Below are 27,777 nucleotides of genomic sequence, written 5' to 3'. Positions count from 1 at the left end.
TTTCACTTTCTTTCCTTTGCCGTTTTTTTTGTAAATTGGTGCTCTTTTGTTCCTATCAGTCTGTTTAGGGAGGAGGGCTAGGATAGGTACACACCTTTGGCATTTGGTCTTTTTAATCAGGAGGAAGTGACTCACGAAGAGCAGGTTTGCTCTAAAAACAGAAGGAGCAAGTGTTGCAAGAAGAGGAGGGATATTGGAGCTGACGCTTTGATGATAAAATTGGATTGAAAGAGAGACCATTGATGGTTGAAGGTAAGAGTGAATATTTAAACCAAAACTTCTGGATCTGTGAATTGGGATGGTGTCTTTTCATAGAGACAGTTATCACTCTGGTATGGTTATAATATGGATCTTTGACTGTTGTTCATTTGCTGGTAATGTATCCATTCTGTGCTGAGCCAAGCTCCACACTTCTGTTCCCCTTTTTATTCCTTTTTCATTTTATTCATGTTCATGCTCATAAAGGTTTGGTTGGATGAGAGCTCATGAGACATAGAATTCACCATCATTTGTGAATTTTTTGGAGGTAGTGATCTTTTTCATTAAGTCAGGGATACTAAGCCCCTATCACCCCATTCCCAGAGCTTACTAGCACGATAGTTTATGGATACCACTTGTTGTGGGCAGGAAGAAGGTTCTTCAGGGAAAGAACTAGAAATTCTAGTTTCTTTCATGGACGGTTGATGGCTCAGATGTGGAGAAGGAGGCTTTCTTGAACTCTGTCCAATGGAGGCCAGATTTTGTCAGCCTGGTAAGAGCCAGATATACTGGCCTGACGTGGCTGGAAGGATAGAAGAGAGGCCTTAGTCAAAAAGGCTTACCTACTTCCCCGCAACTCTTGCTCCCCCAGCTTGGCCTCTGCCCATTAGAAAGAAATGAACTTATAATAAAAAAGTTATAGCAGAAAGAGATGTTCAACAGTGTAGGCTTATATTACTTAATGCCCAGGGTCTTGGTTTTTTTTTAATTGCAAAGTTAATTTGATACTGAATTGGAACTATTATTCATAGAGTCTCATATATTCTTAGTGGTGCTATTATGTCTTTTATAAAGTTTTTATAGTCAATATGTATTACTTTGAAAACAAAGTAATATTAAGACTGAAAAAATAAATTACACATAATCCCTCAGGCTATGATATCTATTTCCATTTTGAGTATTCTCTCTTTCCATGTTAGTCAATTTTGTGTGATTCTGACGTGCTTTAAAAAAGTAATTTATTGAGATGAGATTTGCATAACAAAATCAACCATTTTTAAAGTGAACAATTCAGTGGTATTTAGTACATTCTCGGTGTTTTGCAATCATGTCCATCTAGTTCCAAAGCATTTCTGTCTTAATTTAAAGGAGATGATAATCTGTGTGAATAAATAAAATCTTACTCAGTAAACAGTTTTCCTGCATTTCTCTGCATTTCCCTCTTTTTCCAGCACCTAGAAACAACTAATGCATGTTCTGTTTTTGTGGATTTATTTATTCTAGAATTTTATATAAACAGAGTCATATATTACGTGACTTTGTTTAGCATACTATTCTTGTAGATTTGCCAATACTGTAGCATGTATCAGTACTTTTCACTGTTTATGGCTGCATAATATTCCATTGTAAGGATATACCACCATTTATTTATCCATTTATCTGTTGATGGATATTTGGGTTATTTCAACATTTTGGGGTTGTGAATAGTGTTGATGTGAATATATATGTCTATGTTCTTGTTTCTCTGTTTTTTAATTCTTTTGGTTCTATGCCTAGTTTTTACTGGCATTAATATAATTGCTGGGTTATAGGGTGACTCTACGTTTAAGTTTTTGAGGAACAACCAAAATGGTTTCTACTGTGGCTGAACCATTATGCCTTCTAGCCAATAGTGTGCAAGGGGTTCAATTTCTTTACATCCTTGGCAACACTAGTAATTTCTGTTTGGCATACTTTTAACCATTGTGAACATGTCATTTTATGCAGTCAACTAAAGGCTGAGTTTTAAAATTTGTATTAGCATTCATGTGTATTGGTGCACTTGATATTACCTGGATTGCCACTTCAGAGCATTTGTTCCATTATCCTACTTTTTCTCAGATCCTATAATTCATCCCCGTGACTACATTTGACCATTTTGAGCCTAGGGCTTATTGTTGGAGCAAATTCTCTTGCATCTTAGAGTGACCTGTGTATTAGACCTGAGAGTTCATACATGTTGGCCCCTGCTCCACATTTTGGCTACCTGAACTTTCTTGAAACATTTGAGTTTATAACTGAGCTCTGTTCTAAAAGCCAAGGAGTGGTAATCACATTTGACTTCTACTGAAGCTGTGCTGAAACTTGGAATATGTGTATGAGGCAAAAGAGGGAACAAAGGGGGTAATATCTTGGAGTGTGTGCTCTTCTTCAGCCTCACCCACATGCCCACATTTCAAGCTCCCACTGGTTACAGGGGTGAGAAGAAATAAGACTGTTGATTAGGCCACTGGAGTTTGGGGACAGAGGGGGAGGAAAAGATGGGCTTGTACCTACAGGAATGGACAGGATGAAAGGTGACGATGATTACTTTAAGCTGGATTTGCCTGCTGTAACTCAACTGGAGAATTAACTGGTCAGGGAAAAATGACAGAAGGCAAAATTCAGTGTTTCTCAACCTCAGCATCATTGCCATTTTGTGCTGGATAGCTCTGTGTCGTGGGAAGGCTGCCCTGTGCATTGTAGGGTGTTTAGCAGGGTCTCTGATTACTAGGAGCCAGTAGCACCCACATGCCCCTCTCCCTGCCCATCCAGACATTGCCAGTCTTCCCTAGGGTGGGGTGGGGTGGGGGGCAAAATGACTTCTAGTTGAGAACCTTAGGGCAAAGTGAATATTAATTCTTTCACTTATCAGTTGGCATTATCAGTGGGTTATTACTGAAAAGCTAGTATTGAGGTCCTGGGACATGCCAGGCACTGTGCTCAGCATTTACACTCATTTATTCCTCAGCGTATACTTGGGCGTGTATTCTGCTAGGAACTGAATCTATTCTGCGGACTAAACACTGGAAAGCTCCTGCCCATGTGGAGCTTCCATTCTGGTGGAGAGACAGGCAGATTGAAATAATCACACTAACTTCAAGTCGCCACCCTGACAAGTGACAAAGAAGGGAGGGCTTTGGAGAGTCTGGCAAAAGCAGTGCTCCCCATGACCAGGCTGTGTGCTGAGACTGTCACACGTGTTCGTTCCGGTGCCCCTTCCAACAACAGTGTGAGGCCCACCTCTGCTGGAAGTCATACCTGTTTTGTAGTGAGGAAGCTGACTCTTTGATGGGTGACAGTCACACAGATAGTAAATGGTGGATTTGGGATTTTGAATGTAATGAGTTGTCCTCAGAGCCTGAGCTTCTAACTACTACCCAAGATACCATGAGTTGAGATCTGCAGAATAAATAGATGTTGAATGATTAAGGCGGAGGAGGGAGGGAAATTGTTCCCAGGCAAAGACAAAAGTGAATGGGTGGACCTTCAAGCGGGAGAGAGAGTGGAGGATTAAAGGAGGCTGAGCGGCGAGAATGGTGGGGAGGGAAAGGGAAGCTAGGTGAGCAGGCAGAGTCTCTCTGTTTCTGGGCTCTGCAGTCTACATTTAAGAGGTTCTTTACCCAAACACCTTGGAAGTTTAGTAGGGAGAGGATGCTGAGGTTTTGCCTCGTAACCACCTTTAATACTTACAGCCATCCACTGAGGAAAGAATGAAAGTCATGTCATCAATGAGATGCAGGGGTTTTGGAGAGCCAAATGCTTTGAGAAGGTCTCAAAATTGTAAAGTGACAGGGCTGGATTTACACACATGCTGGTCCAATCTCAAGTCCAGCCTTTGAACCACCACGCCACAGAGCCCCCTGCTCTAAGCCCTTTGAGCATGACCGGGTCACTGAGCACACCTTCTCCATGGAAGCCAGTGAGTAGATCTGACATCTGGAAATTGTGTCCCAGAGGGTTCTGATGTCTGAGCACAGACACGATTCCATGCATCTCCATAGTCATTCTTTAACTTTTGAAATTTCTGGTCTCTGTTTTTCATCTTGCACTCCAGCTCCAATTCACCCTTTCACCCTGCCCTCCCCTCGGCCCTGCTGTTTGGTCCTGGGACACTGCCCACGTGGCCTCTGATAAGAATCAGTCCATTCAGAGTGGCTGGCAGGTAGATGTCCTCTTTGCTCAAACATGCGTGAAGGTCTCCACTCCCTAGATTGCATGGCTGTGGAGTCTGGAGCTCTTTGGCTGGCCCTCTTCTGTTCTTTTAGAGATAGTGTGTTTCCCCCTCCAGGTAAATTTCAAACTAGTGTTCATTTAAATATTAATTTGCAATTGCACCCTCTCTCCTGTGGTGATATTACCACATCCTGTGGGGATTAGGCTGAGGGAGCCTCCTCGCTCGCTCGCTTTAATCACAGGTTTTGGCAGTGCCGGGACTTGCAGCCGAGTCGGATCCTTCCTTTCACACCATCCCAACACTCTACAGTGCTAACCGAATTGAAATGAGCCCCTTCATCTTACACATGGATAATTAAACTTCAAACACTGTTTATCTCCATCCCCAAATCCGCAGAATGCAGAAGCAAATTAATTTTAAATCTATATCTGCTTTAAATAGTAATTGTTTCATCAACAGGCTTGATGGATAATTATATTCTTTGTTCGTCCTCCCTGCAGACTTGAATAGGCCACATAATTCCTGAGTTGCTTTCATTTCTGTAATTAGATCATGTGACAGACCCTTACTATATTACAGTTGACTTGAGTTACTTCTCTCCCACCCACTTCTAAATTCTAAAATGGTTTCTCATGAATACTTAGATTATAACAGCCCAGCTTAACATGGAGCTATGAGTGCTTCACTTTAATCCTTTATTCTTCGTTTACCTAATAATTTACTAGGGAGCAAGCCATCTTACTGGTGGCTGCTACTTTGTGCCAGCTGTATCCTTCATAGTTAAGAGTTTTTGTCCTTATTTTGAACTCCTCTTTCCCTGAAAGAGAACCCTTCTTGACCACATAGAAACACACTGTCTGGATCCCTCAAAGTCAATATTATCCTTATAGGAGGATTTAAGGTTCAAGCTGAACAAAAAAATGATATACTGGGCTTTTGTTTTTTGACCATCTGGAATTTCGTGGAAAAAGAGGAAGTCATTTTCCTTATTAGAAAGGTCAGTTTTGTCTCCAAGAATTTATTTTACTTGCCTGGATTCATCCCATAAAAATGAAAGCTGGACACTTGATAATTAGGTCAACATTGAGATCTATTCCCTAATTGGAATTTGTTTGCTCCATACAATATGCCTGATTTTCTCTGGGTCTGTGCTAGAAATAGGATTGTTCAGCCAATCTGGCTCTTTCAGCTTCCTTTATCACTCATATCCTCTAGCTGATTATCTTTTAGATTTTATCTCCCAGAGTTCTTGCAATTCTTAATATTTTTCTCCTTTTTGTTATTGAGCTACACAAAACTGAATAAGACATAGTGAATAAGACCTGATCCATATTGTGTAAATTGGGGGAGTGATTGGAAGTTGGAGGGAGAGAGAGTGTCTTTCATCGTTGTTGTTTTTTTTTTTAAAAAAAAAAACCACAGGGTGTTTATGGTTAAAGTTCAACTTAACTAGGATCTTTTTCCTCCATCGTATTTCAAAATTACATACAAATTTGCACTGTCACTCCTCGGTCTTCTCAGCTTTATTCATTTCTTACTTTCTTTCCTACCCATGGAATATCTGTGTTTTTTATTGCTTTAACTATGCAAATGTGATTTTGGGGCAGTATCTCATTATACTATTCTGATTCAGCTATGCATTTTGATAAGTTTCACCACCATATCCTGCCCATATTTCTCTAACTGTAAGGCTTTTTTGTGTGTATGATTATTTTACCATCCTTTTGGGTATTTGCAACATCTTCTGAGTAGACCTGTGGAATTAATTTTTGCATTTGTTATTCACCTTTCCAAATCACACATGCGAGTGCTAAATTAAATGTGACACGCTCATAGGTACCACTACATTCCCAGATTGATAATTATCCTGTGTTAATTGATTCGTGATATGTTTTGGTTGGAGAATTCTGACCCCAATTTCTCTCCTACTCTTCAGTGGAAGATCAGTCACTATGTAGCTTTTATTTGTATATTTTCCACACACATCATCATATAAAAATCATCTGAGATGTATTGTGATTTCGATGCTGTGTCAGATAAGGTCTAGTTGGGAAATATAAACGACTTTTAATCTTTCAATAGAAGGAATAATATAGTCCAGGAAGCCATATTATAGTTTTGTTATATTTTATATGGTTACCCAGGTGATGGTAAAACTGAGAAGCAAGAAGGAGAGGGTACAGCCACTCAGAGGTTGGCGGTGGCTGGGAGCTTGTCACAGCCTCACACCAGAGAGACCACAGAGGGTGGAGGTGTCGGCAGAGCCCAGAGCTGGGAGCTCTGCAAAGGCTCCTGGTGGAAGCAGGGAGCCCAAAGGCCAGGGTTGCCTGTTGGAGCTGGAGGCACCCAGGAGAAATAAGCTGTAAGATGCCACCCTGAGCAGGGAGAGGAAAGGATAAACAGCTGGCTTCCTTCTCCTGCTTCAGGCTTTCTAGCCTCCCATTGGCTGTTCCTACCAGGAAGCCAGTTGGCGAGAAAGCCAGTCCTCAAATATTCAGGTTAGAGCAGGTGAAGTGCAGAGTAGATCTGGAAGCAGAGACAAATGATCCACGTGGATGTGCTGTGAAAGCTGATACAAAGTCCTTTATGCATTTCAGTGAAGTTGCCAATTCACTATTGCAATCACCTGTCTCTCTAGTCCATCCTGGACACACTGCTAGGCTGGCCTTCCTAAAATACTGATCTCACCTTTGCATGATGACCCTTAGTTCATGCCGCATCAAAATCGAGCTCTTTAGGACTTTCCTCATCCAGATTGTCCTCGGCAACTCAGATCTAGATTTAGTTTACATTTCTCTTGGCCCAACCAATTCTCTGCCAGAGGAGGGGAGGAGCAAAGGTAAGGGAATGTTAGCTGACCACCTGTTATGCAACAGATACATCTGAGAACTTTATTCTCCTGTTATTGAATTCTCAGGTATTACTCTCATTTTTAGGTAGGCTGCTGAGGCTTAGCAAGGGAAGGTAATTGTCCCAAGGTGACATAGTCTGGCTAGAATTGGAGGTGGGTCCTTCTGACACCAAATCATGTTTCCACTCTGCTGTGTTACCTTCCTGGTTTATTAATGCTTGGAGAAAAGAAGCGATTTTTTGAGGTTCACATGGTTGGTAAGCATTAGTTGACAACTCAATCCATCTGTTTTAGATTTACAAGACTTTCCTAGTAGTCATATTTTAGCAAGGTCTTATCCACTTATCTTTGGTTCAAGTCCTACTGTCTCAATGGTATTTCCCCCCACATCAAGCTCTCCTTTCTTTGAACTTCTCTGGCACTTAACACTTAAATACATAGAGCCTTTGAGTTCTCAAAGTGCTTCATATAAGGCACAGAGATTATGGAGTCAAGATGTAAATAGTGTTGACAGCTGTTTATTAGATATTCCCCTATTATCTCTGTAAAATCCAATTCTAGTGACTCAGTTAACATTTCATGTTTACTCCCAACCTGTATTCAGGAGTATGATAAGTGCCTTGCAGTTTAGACAGAGAATTCCTATTTCTCAGTGATTTTTAAACTTTCATGTGCATAACGATCATCCGGGGTAGTGTTAAAATGCAGGTTTTGACTCAGGAGATCTGGGGTTAGGGCTAGAGTTCTGTTGATTTTTTTTTTTCATTCTGATATTTGTATTTTATTTCTTGTCTTTTTTATTGAAGTATTGTTGACTTACAATGTTATGTTAACTTCTATACAGCAGAATAGCTCAGTTAGATGTATATACACTGTTTTTATATTCTTTGCCATTATGGTTTATCACAGGATTTTTAATATAGTTCCCTGTACCATAATAGGATCTGTTGTTTATCCATTCTATATATTATAGCTTGCTGCTAAGCCCAAACTCCCCATCCTTCCCTTCCCCACTGCACCTTCCCCTTGGCAACCACAATTCTATTCTCTATAAATATGTTTTTGCTTCATAGATATGTTCATTTGTGCCATATTTTAGATTCCACATGTAAGTGATATCATACAGTATTTGTCTTTCTCTTTCTGGCTTCATTTAGTATGATAATCTCTAGGTCCATCCATGTTGCTGCAGATGGCGTTATTTTATTCTTTTTTATGGCTGAGCAATAGTCTGTTGTGTTTATTCTGCATCTTCTTTAGTAATCTGTTGATGAACATTTAGGTTGTCTTCATGTCTTGGTTATTGTGAATAGTGCTGTTGTGAACACTGGGGTGCATGTATCTTTCTGAATTATAGTTTTGTCTGGATACATGCCCAGGGGTGGAATTGCTGGAACATATAGCAACTCTAGCTTTAGTTTTTGAGGAACCACCATACTGTTTCCATAGTGGCTGTTCCAACTTACATTCCCAACAAGAGTGTAGGAGGGTTCCCTTTTCTCCACACCCTCTCCAACATTTGTTATTTGTAGACTTTTTAATGATGGCCATTCTGACCTTTGTGAGTTGATACCTAATTGTAGTTTTGCTTTGCATTTCTCTAATAATTCTGCTGATGTTGTTAATCCTGGAACCACACTTTCAGTGAGTCTAGACCACACATTTACACATCAGAGGCAGCTGACAACCTACTAAGGACACTTATCATGATGGGTATGATGAACAGACAACTGCGTGTGCTCAAATCCAGGAAACTGGGATGGCTGGCTGATGAAATTAAGGTTCATAATGTTGGAGGATGAGAAAATGAGAGTCAAAGTATTAATGAGAATAAATTTGATGTGGGTGGGGCTGGCACAAAGTATTGCATGGTAAGCATTTGTGACCCTTGAAAGCAAAGTTCTTATAGTCTATTGCCACTTCTAACATTTTACTTGAGGGAAGGGTGACTGCAGGCCATGGCACTGCAGGAGATGGCCCCTGGAGTGTTCTTGGAAGGGAGAAAGAGAAGGCTGTTCTTAGGCACAACTCTGACCTAGTTGTCTCCAAGGAGGACCAGGAAGGTGTTCTTATGCATCTTAGTTTGGGGAATACATGGCGAGAGGCTTCACTGTGCTCTGATGGCCTGAGTCTCTTCTCTTTTGCCGAGTGCTAGCTGGGTGATAGGGCAGAAGAAATAGCTCTTAAGAGAGGAAAGAGGGTGACTGGTGATGTATATGTACATGTGTACCTATGTGCATATATGTACACACATGGTGTGGTTTTGATATGCAATAGACTGGTGTGTGGAACTTAGCAGGGCCTCCCCACTTAGTCACCCCTCCTGACCATGGGCATGTGTGCCGGTCCCCCAAGGTCAACTGTTCTGAGCAGTTGTTGGCTGTTTTTTGGAGAAGACGGGCCCTTTTCCTTCCCCACCACCTCCCACTGGGTCTCAGGAAAGTGTGCTGAGGAGTCTCCTTGATTGTTAGACTCAAGCTGAACATTTTAATAGGAATTGAAAAAGTTTACCTGAGGTACTGATTAGGATAATCTTACTTCCATTTTCAAAAATCAATACTGTATTTTCTATAATTCAGTCCTCCCATTTTCTCCCAAATCCTTGTTGCTGATTAAAAAAAAAAAAAAATCATGACTGTCTTTGTCAGACATTTAACTGTGTATAATCCATACCATCTGCTGCAGACTTTTCCATTTTATTTTAGGATTTTAATGAAGCTTTTTATTTGTCCATTTCTATCTCTTATACTAAGCATTATGTCTAGGACTCAGCTCCCATTTCCTCAAACCATCTGGAAGAGGATTGGAGCAATCTCATGTACATTGCTGATTTTGGAACTGGATCAGACCTTTTGGGGAAGATTTGTACAATTTTCCAAAATTTGTACAATTTTTTGATCATGCTCCAGAATGTCCTTGCCCATTGCTTAAATTTTATTCACAATGTGGTCTTCCCTAATTACCAAATAATAGCAATTTTTATTGGCCTTAATTTTTTGGATGGTCACATTTGAAAAACTTTGGGGTGAAGGAGTAGAGTAGAAAAAGATAATCCTCATAGAAATAAATACTAACTATAAAGTATTACCACTCTCTTTTCTTCTGTTAAACTTTGAGAATTTCTGATTTGAATTGGGCTAAGTACATTGCTTCTATCCTCTCTTCTAGAAAAGACTGTAAGATCTACTAGTGTTGCGATTCTGTATTTTCATCTGTGTCTCTAGTGCTTGGTATGTAAGTGTTCATAAATACTGATAAATACATCAATGAATGATTTTTTTCTGATTATTATTATTGTGGTTCAATGATAGGAACTTTTTTCGAATTCTGTCGCAGACTGACTCGGAGGTGCAGGCCAATCTTTTCCTTCATAAAGTGAAGGTTAATTTCCCTAAAGCTGATTCTTGTATTTCTTTTATTTTGTTCCTTCCTATCTATATATCTGGGCTTCCCTGGTGGCTCAGTGGTAAAGACTCTGCCTGCAATACAGTATGAGATAGATAGCATCACAGACTCAGTGGACATTAATCTGAGCAAACTCCAGGAGACAGTGGAGGATAGAGGAGCCAGGCATGCTATATATAGCCCATGAGGTCGCAAAGAGCTGGTCACAACTTAGAGACTGGACAACAACAATCTATGCATCTACATATAAGGACAGATATTACATTTCTATATAAAGAGACTATAGAAACACAAATGATTTATAATTTCTTTTTTAAAAATCATTTTAAAAAGACTCCTTTTATTCAGATTGACTAAGAGCTTTCACACAGAAGATGATTGAGGGTACAAGCTAGAACAAAATTAGGAAAACTACCAAATCAGAGACAACAGTCAAATAAGGCATTGCAGTTAAACCTTGATCATCATGGGCTATCATCCATCAGAGCTGGATTCACATTTTATGTTCTTCTCAGTCAAAATCAGTCCCTCCAGCACTATTAGTCTTAGAACATGCTGCTTTCTTTCCAAGCATTGCTAAAACCTGTCTTATGTTAACACATTATTTTATTCATCTCTGAGTCCTCTAGAATCTTAATGAGCAAGAGAGGCAGAGTTGTCAATATGAGCCTACCAGGTCAGGGTTGTTGGAGGGAACAATAACCCTCACGTCTGGGTGCTGACTCAGAGTGGTAGGTTGGCCCCATGCGAAACACCCGGGAAAAGCCTTCCAGAGGCATTTGGTGGTGGTGGTTTAGTTTCTAAGTCGTGTTAGACTCTTGTGAACCTATGGACTGTAGCCTGCCAGGCTCCTCTGTCCATGGGATTTCCCAAGCAAGAATACTGGAGTGGGTTTCCGTTTCCTTCTCCAAGGATTTATAATTTCTGTTTGTAGTAAATCATCTCATCCTAAAAGTACACGGGGGGGGATTAAACTGAGGGGGTTTGAGTGCTGGCCTCACCTCTTTCCAGTGATGAAACCCTGAGCATGTTACTGGTGTTCCGAGTATAAAATGCAGACATTAATGAAGTACAAATGAGGTAACATATAGTGTCTTAATAAGGCCTCCAAGGCCATGGCCCTCATGTATCCCACTGTTCTTCTTTTGCTCTCTGAATTTCACCCACGCTGTCTTCAGTTCTTCAAAAGCTCTAAACTCCTACCTACTTACCACAGGGCCTTTGCACATGTAGTTCCCTCTGCCATCCCCACTTTTTATTTTATAAGTTCTTGTTCATGCTTTGAGGCTCAGCCAGATTGCCTGATCTCCCTCAAGTAAGTCGATACCCATGGAAGGTGTATTCTGAGGTTGCAAGACTTAATTGTCATTAAATAATAATTGTGTCATAATCAGTTCAATTCCTCTACACTATCCACCCATGAGAATATAAGCCCCATGAGGGCAGAGATCATGCCTGTATTACTCACCTCATATATGCAGTGTTTAGCAGGGTGCCTGGCACAGAGTAGCTTTATAAATGCTATTGGATGAATGAGTAAATGAATGAAAAGTTATAATACAAGCAAAACACAAACTAGGTGCACAGTAATTTTTATTTCTAATCCATTCTCCCAATTGCCTTCGTTTTTGCAACTCTGCATGGAGAGTAAGAAAAATAAAGCATTTGTGATTTGAATGGGTATGCCGTGACATGACCTCCTTCAGCTGCCTGAGCATTTCTTCCTTGGCCATCCCTCTAGGTCCATAATTCTAAAGCCTCACTTTGCACCAGAATTCACTGGGAAGCTTTGTAAAATCGCGGATAACATTGTAATCATTATAGGGTGGGGTCTGCACATCAGCATTTTAAAATGCTTTCCAGGTGATTCTAATGTGTAGCCAGAGTTGAAAATCACTGCTTAGATAAGGAATTATTTTAAAGACTGGATGGATGAAATTCAAGAATGCCTGTGTCTGTATAAGTCATTTTTGTTGGAGTGGGTTAAACAGCTTAGTATCTCCCAGAGCTTTTGCACCAACTGATCAGATTGGCCTTTGGAGGAAGGAAGGGAGGAGAGAATCATCATCAGAGGAGTAAATCATCAGATATCCATGAATGTCCTGAATGGGTAGTAGACATAATCAGGTGGAATCCTGCAAACACTAACCTCATCTTCTCAACATTGCCAGTATACAGGCTTTGTCTGGATACACCACACTTATCTCCAGGAGTGAAACACCCTAGGCTAGTCCTGGCTGTGCCTTTTCCAAGATGAAATGGTTCTGGGATGGGTTTCTTGTGTGGGAACAGCTTCAGGATCATTGCCCCTGGAAGATGCTGTAGAGAGGAGGGGTCTGAATGTGCTATGGGACAGGATTTTGGAAGCCATTTGCAAAGATGATGGTAAAGAGCTAGCAAGCTTTGGCTTTAAAGAATGAATTTGTAGCCTTCTTAAATTAAAAGGAAACTAGAAGAAAAGTAGAATGATAATTTGGAACTTAAAAGCTCTCTGGTGTAGTATAAATACTAAATCTCAGAACTCTGTTAAAGCAAGGGTCGGCAAACTATGGAGTGTAGTACAAAGCCTGCCTGTTTTTGTATAACTTGAGAGCTGAAAATGATTTTTATATTTTTCAAATGGTTGAAAAATAATCAAAAGAAGACTATTACGTGGCCCATGAAAATCCTAAGAAATGCAAATATTAGTGTTCATAAATGTTATGGGAACATAGCCATGCTTATTGTTTTTATATTGCTTGTGGCTGCTTCTTTCCCACAAGGAAAGAGTTGAGTCATGGTGACAGGCTGGTAGCCCATGAAGCCTAAAAGATGAACTGTCTGGCTCTTTGCAGAGTTTGTTGACTCCTCTGTTAAAGAATCAGAAGAGGAACTAAATAGAAGGGTTAACCCTGGGTTTAAAGAGGAGTGAGACTCAGGAGAAAGGAGGATACAAATATCATTGTCATGATGTTTTCTAAGTGCACATTAACCTTCTCAACCATCCTCAAAGGCATCAGGGTCCCAGCAAAGCACAGAAGCAACTTCAAATTAAGATCACTGGAAGAGGGTTTAATTAGTAGACTATTTGCAAAGTGAAAGCAGGAGTAGGGATCCACAAGAGAAAGTGCAGTATCTCTGGGTTAGTAACAAAGGAGCTGTCACTTCTGGGCCTGGAGGGTTGAGGTTAGGGGAGGAATTTCCAGAAGCAAGCATGCAGATAGGGCTGCCTGGAGAGCATGTGACCCTCACTTGAAGGACACAGCCCGTCAGATAGGATAGGGACTTCCTATCCTATCTATCCATTCCTATCCTATCCATGGCTTCACTGCCCCCTCTCTCCCTTTTCCCTTCCTTCAATCTCCTACTGTGGCAGGAGCCTCTTGCACCCAACAAGAGAGTCTGTAGAAAATTTCCTCCAGGCCAGTGGATGTCTCCTGGGCAGACAGGGCTAGTGGAGGTTGCAGAGGGGTCTGTAGGGGCAAACAGAACATACCCTCCCCAAGTGGGTACCACTGTCATCATTGGGCCCCACTTGCCCACAGGTAATACAAGTTAGGTTTATTTAAATAGCGTCTCTCTAACCCTGTTCTTTTTGCCTTTTCATGCTGTTTGTGGGGTTCTCAAGGCAAGAATACTGAAGTGGTTTGTCATTCCCTTCTCCAGTGGACCACGTTTTGTCAGAACTCTCCGCCATGACCCATCCTTACTGGGTGGCCCTACATGGCATGGCTCATAGTTTCATTGAGCTAGACAAGGCTGTGGTCCTTGTGATCAGATTGGTTAGTTTTCTGTGATTGTGGTTTTCGTTTTGTCTGCCCTCTGATGGAGAAGGATAAGAGGCTTATGGAAGCTTCCTGATGGGAGAGCCTGACTGAGGGGAAACTGGGTCTTGTTCTGATGGGTGGGGTAATGCTCAGTAAATCTTTAATCCAGTGTTTTGTATTGGGCGGAGCAGTGTTCCTCCCTGTTGCCTGAACTGAGGCCAAACTATGGTGGAGGTAATAAAGATAATGGTGACCTCCTTCAAAAGATCCGATGCATGCACTGCTGCACTCTGCCTCCGACCCTGCAGCAGGCCACCGCTGGCCCGTGCCTCTGCCGGAGACTTCTGATTCCAGGAACGATTGAAGGCAGGAGGAGAAGGGGGCGACAGAGGATGAGATGGTTGGATGGCATCACGATTCAATGGACATGAGTTTGAGTAAGCTCCGGGAGTTGGTGATGGACAGGGAAGCCTGATGTGCTGCAGTCCATGGGGTTGCAGACAGCTGGACACGACTGAAATGAACAGAACTGAACTGAGCCCTGTTCTAAGTGGCTCAGAGGGTGAAGAATCTGCCTGCAATGCGGGAGATCTGGTTTCAACCCCGGGGTTGGCAAGATCCCCTGGAGGAGGGCATGGCAACCACTCCAGTATTCTTGCCTGGAAAATCCCCATGGACAGGAGCCTGGTGGGCTACAGTCCATGGGGTCTCAAAGAGTTGGACATGACTGAATGACTAACCACGGCATACCATAGCCCTGTTCTAAAGACTGGGCTAGAATTTGAACCCAGACAGTCTGATGGCAGGACCCACATTCTCCCCATTGTGTTATCTTGAGTTCAGATGGAAGAGACCTTAGAGGGAATCCAGTTTTCCTCTCTCCTAGTTCAGGAATGACTTTTGCAGCACAGTTTTCAGGTGGTCCTCTGCTCACCACTTGACTATATGCTGCATGGGGACCATCCACAGTCTTGTGGGAACTTTTCTGTCCCATTTAAGGATCCTTCTGTAACTGGAAAGTTATGCCTTGCATTGGACAAACCCAGGAAGTCACATTTCTAATTTTAAAAATTATGTGTGTATGTATACGTACATACACACACACACATATACATATATACATGTAACTGTAGACATTTGAATCACCAAGTTTTCTTCTTTACCAACTTACATTTTTCTTTTCAAGGTTACTAAAAAGTTCCTCTATTTCTGTTTTCCTTTCTGTGGCCCTCATGGTGTCCTTTTCTGGATTCAGTGGTATGATGTTTTTCAGTGGATACTCCCTCCTCGAGCCAGATGGTCACGTCTCATAGTCTTCTTCTTCATTCACAATCACAACCTTTGATTAAAGGAGCTTGGGGTACAAGTTTTTCTTTTCCTTTTGTTTTAAAGGACTGAGCTCTTAATATTCATGGAAGGTACATTACCAGGTCTTCTGGCGGCTTCTCAGTCCTGTGTGAGTCAGCGGAAGTAAGTGGTGGTCATGGAGAATGATGCCTCTTTTCAGCTGCTTTAGTTTATTTTTTAAATAATTCATTTATATTTGATTGCAGGATAATTGCTTTACAGTGTTGTGTTGGTTTCTGCCATGCAGCAACATGAATCAGCTGTAGGTATACCCTTGTCCCCTGCCTCTTGACCCTCCCTCCCACCTCCCACCCTATCCCCCAGCTCTAGGCTGTCACAGAGCACCAGGCTGAGCTCCCTGTGGTGATGGATATAGTTCAACGCTGCTCTCTGGGAGTGATGCATCTTGGCAGGCTTTGCACCAAGTCACACACACTCCAGGAAGAAGGCTCACCTGTGAATGGCCACATCAGGCCCCCAGATGGGCCTTTGGTGTACTGCAGTGGAACTGCCTACTGGACACGCTTTGTGCTGGGTGTGGTAACAGGATACCTCAGACCTGCTGGTGCTCATGAGTCCTTATTGTTTTGTGAACAAAGGATGTGGTTTCTGTTTCAGGGTAAATCTAGGACTTGATTAAACTCTGTATGATGACTGTGATAATAACAACAGAGTTTACTGAGTACTTACCACTTGGTATACCAGGAATAGTTGTCAATATTTACCATTTGCCTCCAAAGAATCTTTTCTTATGCTTTTATATTTTTAAGTCATTTTATGAGTAATTTGTAGAAGTAAAATCACAGATAGTGTGAAGACAGATTTATTAGAAATTTTAATAAAAATTTCAACATAGAAAATCCCAATTCCTGGTTTAGAAGGTGAAAAGTGAAAGTGTTAGTCACTCAGTCATGTCCAACTCTTTGCAACCCCATGGACTGTAGCCAACCAGGCTTCTCTGTCCATGGGATTCTCCAGGCAAGAATACTGGAGTGGGTTGCTGTTTCCTTCTATAGGGGATCTTCCCAATCTGGGGATCAAACCGGGTCTTCCACATTACAGGTAGATTCTTAATCATCTGAGTCGCCCAGGTTTAGAAGGTACATACACCAAAAATGGGCAACTTCCTTTGAATACCATTCAACCACAGTCATCGACTGTCATGTGTGATTCTGGAACATATCCATCTTGTAAATCTGATTCCAGATTTTAAATACACTTCTAAAAGTTTTAGCTTATCATTGCTTCTGATTTTTATCTTCTTGCAGTTAACATCATCAAAATATACTTTTGAAAATTTTGATGGCTCATAGTTTTTAGAGGACAGCCATCTTTTTTCCATAATTGTAAAACATTTCACATTTATAAACATGAATTTGTGATCAGTAGATTGCATTATTTCTTTCTTTCATCCACCCTTTTATACATACCTGTCTTGTCTGCTTATGACCCATATCAAGCAAAATTTTGGTGTACAGTAATCATAAAGATGGAAGAATATTGAAATTCATCTTTTTAGCCAAACAGGATAGGCCAGATTCTGATCAGAAAACCTTGCATGATAAAGTTCTTACTGGGTGACTCTCTCATTGAGAACACCACATTGCCTTTTAATCTTTAGAAATACAGTATCCACTCAATGATTCTAGAGTTTGAGAAAATTTGTCTAACATATCATCATCTGAAGACTCATAGTCTGAGATCTTGGTTACATGCAATTTCTTTGCATTGATTTTATGATTTGTGTAATACTTGTGAAACAACTTCCTATGCAGATTTCCTTATTTTTGCCACTATAGGTAGAAAATAAAAATTATAAATTCTCAACTGTGTTGACTGAAATATGTTTAAAAAATTACAAAGATGGTATCCCCTGTCTTCTCTTAATCCTTGAAAGATGCTGCAGTACTTGGGCAAGACAATAGGAAAACTGAAGGATGATGTAATAGTGACGGCTTATTTTATTATTGCATGAACCTTTTAGGCAATTTCATTATTTTTCCATTACACATTATTTTAATGTTTTTAGCATAATTGAGAATAATTGGTGAGCAATATCAAATAATGCCTAAGATGATGAATAGCAAAATATTTTAAGATATAGGAAAAATGAAATCGCTAAGATCCGATAGTGTATCTTAAATTTATAAAAATTCAAGATATGGAGGAGCCAAGATGGTGGAGGACTAGGACGGGGAGACCACTTTCTCCCCTACAAATTCATCGAAAGAACATTTGAACGCTGAGCAAATTTCACAGAACAACTTCTGATCGCTAGCAGAGGACATCAGGCGCCCAGAAAAGCAGCCCATTGTCTTCGAAGGGAGGTAGGACAAAATATAAAAGATAAAAAGGGAGTCAAAAGAGCTACGGACGGAGACCCGTCCCAGGAAGGGAGTCTTAATAGAGGAAGTTTCCAATCACCAGGAAACCCTCGCCCTGGCGGGACTGGGGGAAGTTTTCGGCAATCTAACTGGGAGGAAAAATTAAACAAGGCCCACAGATTACGTGCCTAAAAGCAACTCCCAGCAGAAAAGTACCCCAGACGCCCGTACCCGCCAGCAACAAGCAGGGGCGGAACGGAGAGGAGCGGGCGGCATTGCTTAGGGTAAGGACCAGCCCGAAGACCCTGAGAGCAATCGGAGGGAGCTTTTTTAAACTGTGGGATAGCAAGGGTCAAAATTAACCGGCCCGAACACACTGCCGGCGGTTCACAAAACAAAGGGACTGAGAAACTCCAGAGAAGAGCCGGCCCATCCCCGCTGGAGGTAGGAGGCAGGGGGGAGGGGAAAAGGGCAAAGTCAGCCCCTGAGAAGCCACCCCCTCCCACACTGCAAACAGGCCTCCGGGTTCTAGCTAAAGTCTTCCTGAGACCCGACTGGCGGTACGTGCTGGGGCCGCGGAGGGAAAAAGCGCGCCGTACCCGGGGAGAGTGCACCCAAGCCTCTGGCTGCCTGGGCCTCTCGACGCAGAGGGAAAAGGCGCGCTGCACCCATGGAGAGCACGCCCAAGCCCCTGGCTGCCTGAACCGCTCAGGCCGGGGAAGGCACAAAACGCATGCGCAACCGAATCTGCGCTTTTGTGGAGTACCCGAAAACTGGACCCGCACTCAACGCAGGGCCCGCTCCATATAGAGCAGCCGGGAGCCCGAGCAGTGTAGACGGGGAAAGCACAGACACCCGTGAGCGGGGCAAACCCAGTGTGGCCGGAACACGGTGAGCGCTATCCACACAGAGCGGTATCTGTCTGCAGCGCCCCGCCCTCCCCATAGCAGGACTGAACTGAACTAGAGAACCTAAATAAGAGATCACCTCCGCCCGCCTGTGTCAGGGCGGAAATTAGACACCAAAGAGACGGCAAACAGAAGCCAAATAAACAAAGGGAACCGCTTCAGAAAGGACCGGTGCAACAGATTAAAATCCCTGAAGGTAACACCGACTACACCGGAAGGGGCCTACAGATATCGAGAAGTGTAAGCTGGAAAGAGGAACTATCTGAAATTGACCTGAACCTACGCTGACCGCAACAACTCCAGAGAAATTCCTAGATATATATGTATGTATATTTTTTTAATTAAAAAAAATTTTTTTTTCTTTCCTTTTTTTTTTATTTTTTCTCTTTTATTTTCTTTTAAAATTCCCTATTACTCCCCCATTACTCCTCAACTTTCATTTTCGTATATTTTTACGATTTTTTTAATTAGGGAAAAAAATTTTTTTTTCCTTTTTTTTTCTTTTTCTTGTTTTTCTCTCCTATTTCCTTAAAGTCCTCTAATACTCCTCTATTATTCCTTAATTTTCATTTTCACTATAACCTTGCCAAAAAAAAAAGAGAGAGAGAGAAACCCTATTTTTAAACCGAACTTCATATACAGTTCTAAATTTTTTTTGTGTTTTTGTTTTTAAATATTGTATTTCAAAGAGTCTAACCTCTACATTAGATTTTTAATCTTTATTTTTCAGTAGTATGTGATATAAATTTTGGACATTTAAGAATCCAATATTCAGTTCCCATTTCTATTCAGGAGTGTGGTGATTACTCTCCCACTTTTGACTCTCTGTTTTCTACCTCAGAACACCTCTATTTCCTCCTTTCCCCTTCTCTTCTCAATCCAACTCTGTGAATCTTTGTGGGTGTCTGGGCTATGGAGAACACTTTGGGAACAGATAACTGCGTAGATCTGTCTCTCTCCTCTTGAGTCCCCCCTTTCTCCTCCTGCTCACCTCTATCTCCTTCCTCCCTCTCCTATTCTTCATGTAACTCTCTGAACCTCTCTGGTTGTCTCTCACGGTGGAGAATCTTTTCACCATTAACCTAGAAGTTTTATTATCAGTGCTGTATAGTTGGAGAAGTCTTGAGACTATTGGAAGAATAAAACTGAAATCCAGAGGCAGGAGACTTAAGCCCAAATCCTGAGAAAACCAGAAAACTCCTGACTACATGGAACATTAAGGAATAAGAGACCATCCAAAAGCTTCCATACCTACACCAAAACCAACCACCACCCAAGAGCCAATAAGCTCCAGTACAAGACATACCACGCAAATTCTTTAGCAACGCAGGAACATAGACCTGAGTGTCAACATACAGGCTGTCCAAAGTCACACCAAACACATAGACCCATCACAAAACTCATTACTGGACACTCCACTGCACTCCAGAGAGAGAAATCCAATTCCACGCACCAGAACACTGACACAAGCTTCCCTAACCAGGAAACCTTGACAAACCAATCGTCCAACCCCACCCACTGGGTGAAACCTCCACAATAAAAAGGAACCTCAGACCACAAAAATACAGAAAGCCCACTCCAGACACACCAATCTAAACAAGATGAAAAGGCAGAGAAATACCCAACAGCTAAAGGAACATGAAAAAAGCCCACCAAGTCAAACAAAAGAGGAAATAGGGAATCTACCTGAAAAAGAATTTAGAATAATGATAATAAAAATGATCCAAAATCTTGAAAACAAAATGGAGTTACAAATAAATAGCCTGGAGACAAAGATTGAGAAGATGCAAGAAATGTTTAACGAGGACCTAGAAGAAATTTTAGAAAGTCAATTAAAAATTAATAATGAAATAAATGAGATCAAAAACACTCTGGAGGGAACCATGAGTAGAATAACAGAGACAGAAGATAGGATAAGTGAGTTAGAAGATAAAATGGTGGAAATAAATGAAGCAGAGAGGAAAAAAGAAAAAAGAATCAAAAGAAATGAGGACAACCTCAGGGACCTCTGGGACAATGTGAAATGCCCCAACATTCGAATCATAGGAGTCCCAGAAGAAGAAGACAAAAAGAAAGGCCATGAGAAGATACTCGAGGAGATAATAGCTGAAAACTTCCCTAAAATGGGGAAGGAAATAGCCAACCAAGTCCAAGAAACCCAGAGAGTCCCAAACAGGATAAACCCAAGGCAAAACACCCCAAGACACATATTAATCAAATTAACAAAGATCAAACACAAAGAACAAATATTAAAAGCAGCAAGGGAGAAACAACAAATAACACACAAAGGGATTCCCATAAGGATAACAGCTGATCTATCAGTAGAAACCCTTCAGGCCAGAAGGGAATAGCAGGACATACTTAAAGTAATGAAAGAGAATAACCTACAACCTAGATTACTCTACCCAGCAAGGATCTCATTCAGATATGAAGGAGAACTCAAAAGCTTTACAGACAAGCAAAAGCTGAGAGAATTCAGCACCACCAAACCAGCTCTTCAACAAATACTAAAGGATCTTCTCTAGACAGGAAACACAGAAGGTGGTATAAAAGTGAACCCCAAACAACAAAATAAATGGCAACGGGACCATACCTATCAATAATTACCTTAAATGTAAATGGGTTGAATGCCCCAACCAAAAGACAAAGGCTGGCTGAATGGATACAAAAGCAAGACCCCTATATATACTGTCTACAAGAGACCCACCTCAAAGCAAGGGACACATACAGACTAAAAGTGAAGGGCTGGAAAAAAATATTCCACGCAAACGGAGACCAAAAGAAAGCAGGAGTCGCAATACTCATATCAGATAAAATAGACTTTCAAATAAAGGCTGTGAAAAGAGACAAAGATGGACACTACATAATGATCAAAGGATCAATCCAAGAAGAAGATATAACAATTATAAATATATATGCACCCAACATAGGAGCACCGCAATATGTAAGGCAAACGCTAATGAGTATGAAAGAGGAAATTAATAGTAACACAATAATAGTAGGAGACTTTAATACCCCACTCACAGCTATGGATAGATCAACTAAACAGAAAATGAACAAGGAAACACAAACTTTAAAGGACACAATGGACCAGCTAGACCTAATTGACATCTATAGGACGTTTGACCCCAAAACAATCAACTTCACCTTTTTCTCAAGTGCACACAGAACCTTCTCCAGAATAGATCACATCCTGGGCCATAAATCTAGTCTTGGTAAATTCAAAAAGATTGAAATCATTCCAGTCGTCTTTTCTGACCACAGTGCAGTAAGATTAGATCTCAATTACAGGAAAAAAATTATTAAAAATTCAAACATATGGAGGCTAAACAACACGCTTCTGAATAACCAACAAATCATAGAAGAAATCAAAAAAGAAATAAAAATATGCATAGAAATGAATGAAAATGAAAATACAACAACCCAAAACCTATGGGACACTGTAAAAGCAGTGCTAAGGGGAAGATTCATAGCATTACAGGCCTACCTCAAGAAACAAGAAAAAAGTCAAATAAATAACCTAACTCTACACCTAAAGCAACTAGAGAAGGAAGAAATGAAGAACCCCAGGGTTAGTAGAAGGAAAGAAATCTTAAAAATTAGGGCAGAACTAAATGCAAAAGAAACTAAAGAGACCATAGCAAAAATCAACAAAGCTAAAAGCTGGTTTTTTGAAAAAATAAACAAAATTGACAAACCATTAGCAAGACTCACTAAGAAACAAAGGGAGAAGAACCAAATTAACAAAATTAGAAACGAAAATGGAGAGATCACAGCAGACAACACTGAAATACAAAGGATCATAAGAGACTACTACCAGCAGCTCTATGCCAATAAAATGGACAACTTGGAAGAAATGGACAAGTTCTTAGAGAAGTATAACTTTCCAAAACTGAACCAGGAAGAAATAGAAGATCTTAACAAAACGATCACAAGCAAGGAAATCGAAACTGTAATCAGAAATCTTCCAGCAAACAAAAGCCCAGGACCAGATGGCTTCACAGCTGATTTCTACCAAAAATTTAGAGAAGAGCTAACACCTATCTTACTCAAACTCTTCCAGAAAATTGCAGAAGAAGGTAAACTTCCAAACTCATTCTATGAGGCCACCATCACCCTAATTCCAAAACCAGACAAAGATGCCACAAAAAAAGAAAACTACAGGCCAATATCACTGATGAACATAGATGCAAAAATCCTTAACAAAATTCTAGCAAACAGAATCCAACACATATTAAAAAAATCATACACCATGACCAAGTGGGCTTTATCCCAGGAATGCAAGGATTCTTTAATATACACAAATCAATCAATGTACGACACCACATTAACAAATTGAAAGATAAAAACCATATGATTATCTCAATAGATGCAGAAAAAGCCTTTGACAAAATTCAACATCCATTTATGATTAAAACTCTCCAGAAAGCAGGAATAGAAGGAACATACCTCAACATAATAAAAGCTATATAAGACAAACCCACAGCAAGCATTACTCTCAATGGTGAAAAATTGAAAGCATTTCCCCTGAAATCAGGAACAAGACAAGGGTGCCCACTCTCACTGCTGCTATTCAACATAGTTTTGGAAGTGTTGGCCACAGCAATCAGGGCAGAAAAAGAAGTTAAAGGAATCCAGATAGGAAAAGAAGAAGTGAAACTCTCTCTGTTTGCAGATGACATGATCCTCCACATAGAAAGCCCTAAAGACTCTACCAGAAAATTACTAGAGCTAATCAATGAATACAGTAAAGTTGCAGGATATAAAATTAACACACAGAAATCTCTTGCATTCCTATACACTAACAATGAGAAAACAGAAAGAGAAATTAAGGAAACAATACCATTCACCATTGCAACAAAAAGAATAAAATACTTAGGAGTATATCTACCTAAAGAAACAAAAGACGTATACATAGAAAACTATAAAACGCTGATGAAAGAAATCAAAGAGGACACAAACAGATGGAGAAATATACCGTGTTCATGGATTGGAAGAATCAATATTGTCAAAATGGCTATACTACCCAAAGCAATCTATAGATTCAATGCAATCCCTATCAAACTACCAACGGTATTTTTCACAGAACTAGAACAAATAATTTCACAATTTGTATGGAAATACAAAAAACCTCGAATAGCCAAAGTAATCTTGAGAAAGAAGAATGGAACTGGAGGAATCAACCTGCCTGACTTCAGACTATACTACAAAGCCACAGTCATCAAGACAGTATGGTACTGGCACAAAGACAGAAATATAGATCAATGGAACAGAATAGAAAGCCCAGAGATAAATCCACGAACCTATGGTCACCTTATCTTCGACAAAGGAGGCAAGGATATACAATGGGAAAAAGACAAACTTTTTAACAAGTGGTGCTGGGACAACTGGTCAACCACTTGTAAAAGAATGAAACTAGAACACTTTCTAACACCATACACAAAAATAAACAAAATGGATTAAAGATCTAAATGTAAGACCAGAAACTATAAAACTCCTAGAGGAGAACATAGGCAAAACACTCTCCGACATAAATCACAGCAGGATCCTCTATGACCCACATCCCAGAATTTCAGAAACAAAAGCAAAAATAAACAAATGGGACCTAATGAAACTTAAAAGCTTTTGCACAACAAAGGAAACTATAAGCAAGGTGAAAAGACAGCCCTCAGATTGGGAGAAAATAATAGCAAAAGAAGCAACAGACAAAGGATTAATCTCAAAAATATAAGCAACTCCTCCAGCTCAACTCCAGAAAAATAAATGACCCAATCAAAAAATGGGCCAAAGAACTAAACAGACATTTCTCCAAGGAAGACATACAGATGGCTAAGAAACACATGAAAAGACGCTCAACATCACTCATTATCAGAGAAATGCAAATCAAAACCACAATGAGGTACCATTACACGCCAGTCAGGATGGCTGCTATCCAAAAGTCTACAAGAAATAAATGCTGGAGAGGGTGTGGAGAAAAGGGAACCCTCTTACACTGTTGGTGGGAATGCAAATTAGTACAGCCACTATGGAAAACAGTGTGGAGATTCCTTAAAAAGCTGGAAATAGAACTGCCATATGACCCAGCAATCCCACTTCTGGGCATACACACCGAGGAAACCAGATCTGAAAGAGACACGTACACCCCAGTGTTCATCGCAGCACTGTTTATAATTGCCAGGACATGGAAGCAACCTAGATGCCCATCAGCAGACGAATGGATGAGGAAGCTGTGGTACATATACACCATGGAATATTACTCAGCCATTAAAAAGAATTCATTTGAATCAGTTCTAATGAGATGGATGAAACTGGAGCCCATTATACAGAGTGAAGTAAGCCAGAAAGATAAAGACCATTACAGCATACTAACACATATATATGGAATTTAGAAAGATGGTAACGATAACCCTATATGCAAAACAGAAAAGGAGACTCAGATGTATAGAACAGACTTGTGGACTCTGTGGGAGAAGGCGAGGGTGGGATGTTTCAAGAGAACAGCATCAAAACATGTATATTATCTAGGGTGAAACAGATCACCAGCCCAGGTTGGGTGCATGAGACAAGTGCTCGAGCCTGGTGCACTGGGAAGACCCAGAGGGATCGGGTGGAGAGGGAGGTGGGAGGGGGGACTGGGATGGTGAATACATGTAAATCCATGGCTAATTCATTTCAATGTATGACAAAAACCACTGCAATGATGTAAAGTAATTAGCCTCCAACTAATAAAAATAAATGGAAAAAAAAAGAAACTCTTAAATTCCAACCTCATATTGAAATTTAACGTCCTTCATTAAATATGTGGAATTTTTAATAAATTTTAACTATATTCACACCATTCTTTCTCTGATATAATGTTTGTATCATTTACTTATCCTTTCAACCTTTAATGCAGCCACGGATTTTTAAGAGCTAATCAGAATTCCCCAATATGGTGATTTTAATAAATATTTTTCTTTCATGTAAACACTAAATGTTTTGGTTCAGAATTCTAATAAACTGATTATTATTTCTGAAGAACTTATGTTGCCCATCTTGATAAAATGTGATGGCATAAAGAAAGACAGGATCTTATTTATGCCAAATGAATTGATAATTAAAAAAATTTTTTTAATGTAAAAAAAAATTCAAGATACAGTGAGTTTCATTCTTTTTTTTTTTAGAAGGCAGATCTCTTTGTTCATGGGAAGACTTCTAAGAAAAAGTAATAGCAATGAAACATTACTTCCTACAAGCGGGACTGCTCAAAAATGAAACTCAAAAGCGAAAATGAAGACCCAACATCCCTGATGTTATTGTGACAGTTAACATAGTTAACACGTATTTAGGTACTATGCCAAAAAAAAATTTATACATGTGACCAAAACCAGTTAATGGATCAAAATAACAATAGAGTTTCAGTCTGGGATGATGAAAAGCTTCTGGAGGTGGAAAGTGATGATGGTTAGACAAAAATGTGGAGGTACTCAATGCCACTGACTTGTACACTTAAACATGGTTAAAATCATAAAATTTATGTTATGTTTATAATAAAGACTCTTTATGTGTAAAACAGCATGCATTTTTGGCTAAAATTGCTTCTGACACTCATGTTGCAAAGGACAGGGAAAACAGCTCCCCGGGCCCCCGCCCTTTGCTTCCACTGGACTGCGCTCTGTGCTGCCTCCTTCAAACCCTGTTTATAACTGGTCCTGACACTTCACACCACCTCTAGTAGCCATGCACTTGCCAGGTGGTAGTGATAATTCTCACTAATCTCTATCCTCTCCATCGATGTCAAGCTCAGTTAGCTGTTATAACATATTTGAGGAAAGTATATGTGAGATGACTGTTGGTAGAATTGTTTCTGCAAAAGTTGGGTTATGAATTCTAAATCTGTATATTATCTAAATATCTCTCAAAAATGAATTACAGAAGGCTTCCCTGGTGGCTCAGTGGGAAAGAATCTACCTGCCAGTGTGGGAGACAGTGGTGCTATCCCTAACCTGGGAAGATCCCACATGCTGTGGAGCAATAAAGCTGGTGTGCTGCAGCTATTGAGCCAGTGCTCTGGAGCCTGGGAACTGCGACTATTGAGCCCACGTGATGCAGCTGCTGCAGCTCATGAGCCCTGGAGCCTGTGCCCTGTAACAATGAAGGCACTGCAAGGAGAAGCCTGTGCACCACAACCAGAGAGCAGCCCACGCTTGCCACAACTAGAGAAAAACCCTCACAGCAACGAAGACTCAGCACAGCCAAAACCAAATAAAATTATAAACAAATGAAATGCATAGAGAAGCATTATCATTCTATTCTAATAAAACTCGCATTGATGTTAATAGAATAGGGGGGATAAGTAGGCAGCAGAATAATTACTTGAGTGGAAAATAAAATATTATTCATAGCTCAAAGATAGTTATGTTAGAGTAAGGATCCAATGGGGTATAGAGCTGGGAGAGTGTTTTAGAGCTGTAGTTCCTGCCTGGACCAGCTGAGGGCAGTTGTTCTGATGGAGATTGTCCGCCCAGATACCACTCATGATGTCTGTTGAACGGTCATTTTGAGTCATTAGGAGAAAGGCTATCTCTACCATTCAGAGGGGCCAGTTAGGCTGAAGGGTGACATAAAGCACTGAGATCGTGTCTACTTACTGTTTTCCTTAAAGGAGTCCTGGGACCACTTTCCAGGCCCATGCTGAAAATGCATTCCAGGGCCTCACCCATAACCTATGGAGTCAGAAATTCCTTAGGTGATCCTTTTTTGTCGTAAAGCCTGAAAATCACTTCTCTGTCAGCGTCTCTTCAGGTGGGAGGAAGGAGTGGAAGGTAACAGAAGGAAACAGACCAAGATGAAATGTTGGGACTTAACGGGATTGTTAATAGTGCTACGTAGGTTCTGCTGGAGGAACTAGGAAACAGGAATGTGAGAAGAGCTGTCAAAAAGAGATGTCTCAGGAGACTGTTAATTTACTCACTTGGTTGAAAATGCAAGAAAGGAAGGCAGAGGTGAGGTATATAGAACCCTGAGACTCTGGGATTAGTAA

The 27,777-nt window shown here is 40.6% G+C and overlaps 1 long non-coding RNA gene across 1 annotated transcript; it reads left to right on the top strand.

The window, feature by feature from the left end:
- Window positions 1–59: 59 nt before the first annotated feature.
- Window positions 60–27,021, top strand: LOC139038199 (uncharacterized). The gene is made up of 2 exons (XR_011491125.1): window positions 60–252; window positions 26,670–27,021. It is a non-coding gene; the product is annotated as an uncharacterized lncRNA (long non-coding RNA).
- Window positions 27,022–27,777: the final 756 nt, after the last annotated feature.

The sequence above is a fragment of the Odocoileus virginianus genome, chromosome 14, assembly GCF_023699985.2.
Source record: "Odocoileus virginianus isolate 20LAN1187 ecotype Illinois chromosome 14, Ovbor_1.2, whole genome shotgun sequence".
Lineage (NCBI taxonomy): Eukaryota > Metazoa > Chordata > Mammalia > Artiodactyla > Cervidae > Odocoileus > Odocoileus virginianus.
This window is presented reverse-complemented; position numbering and strand designations above follow the sequence as displayed.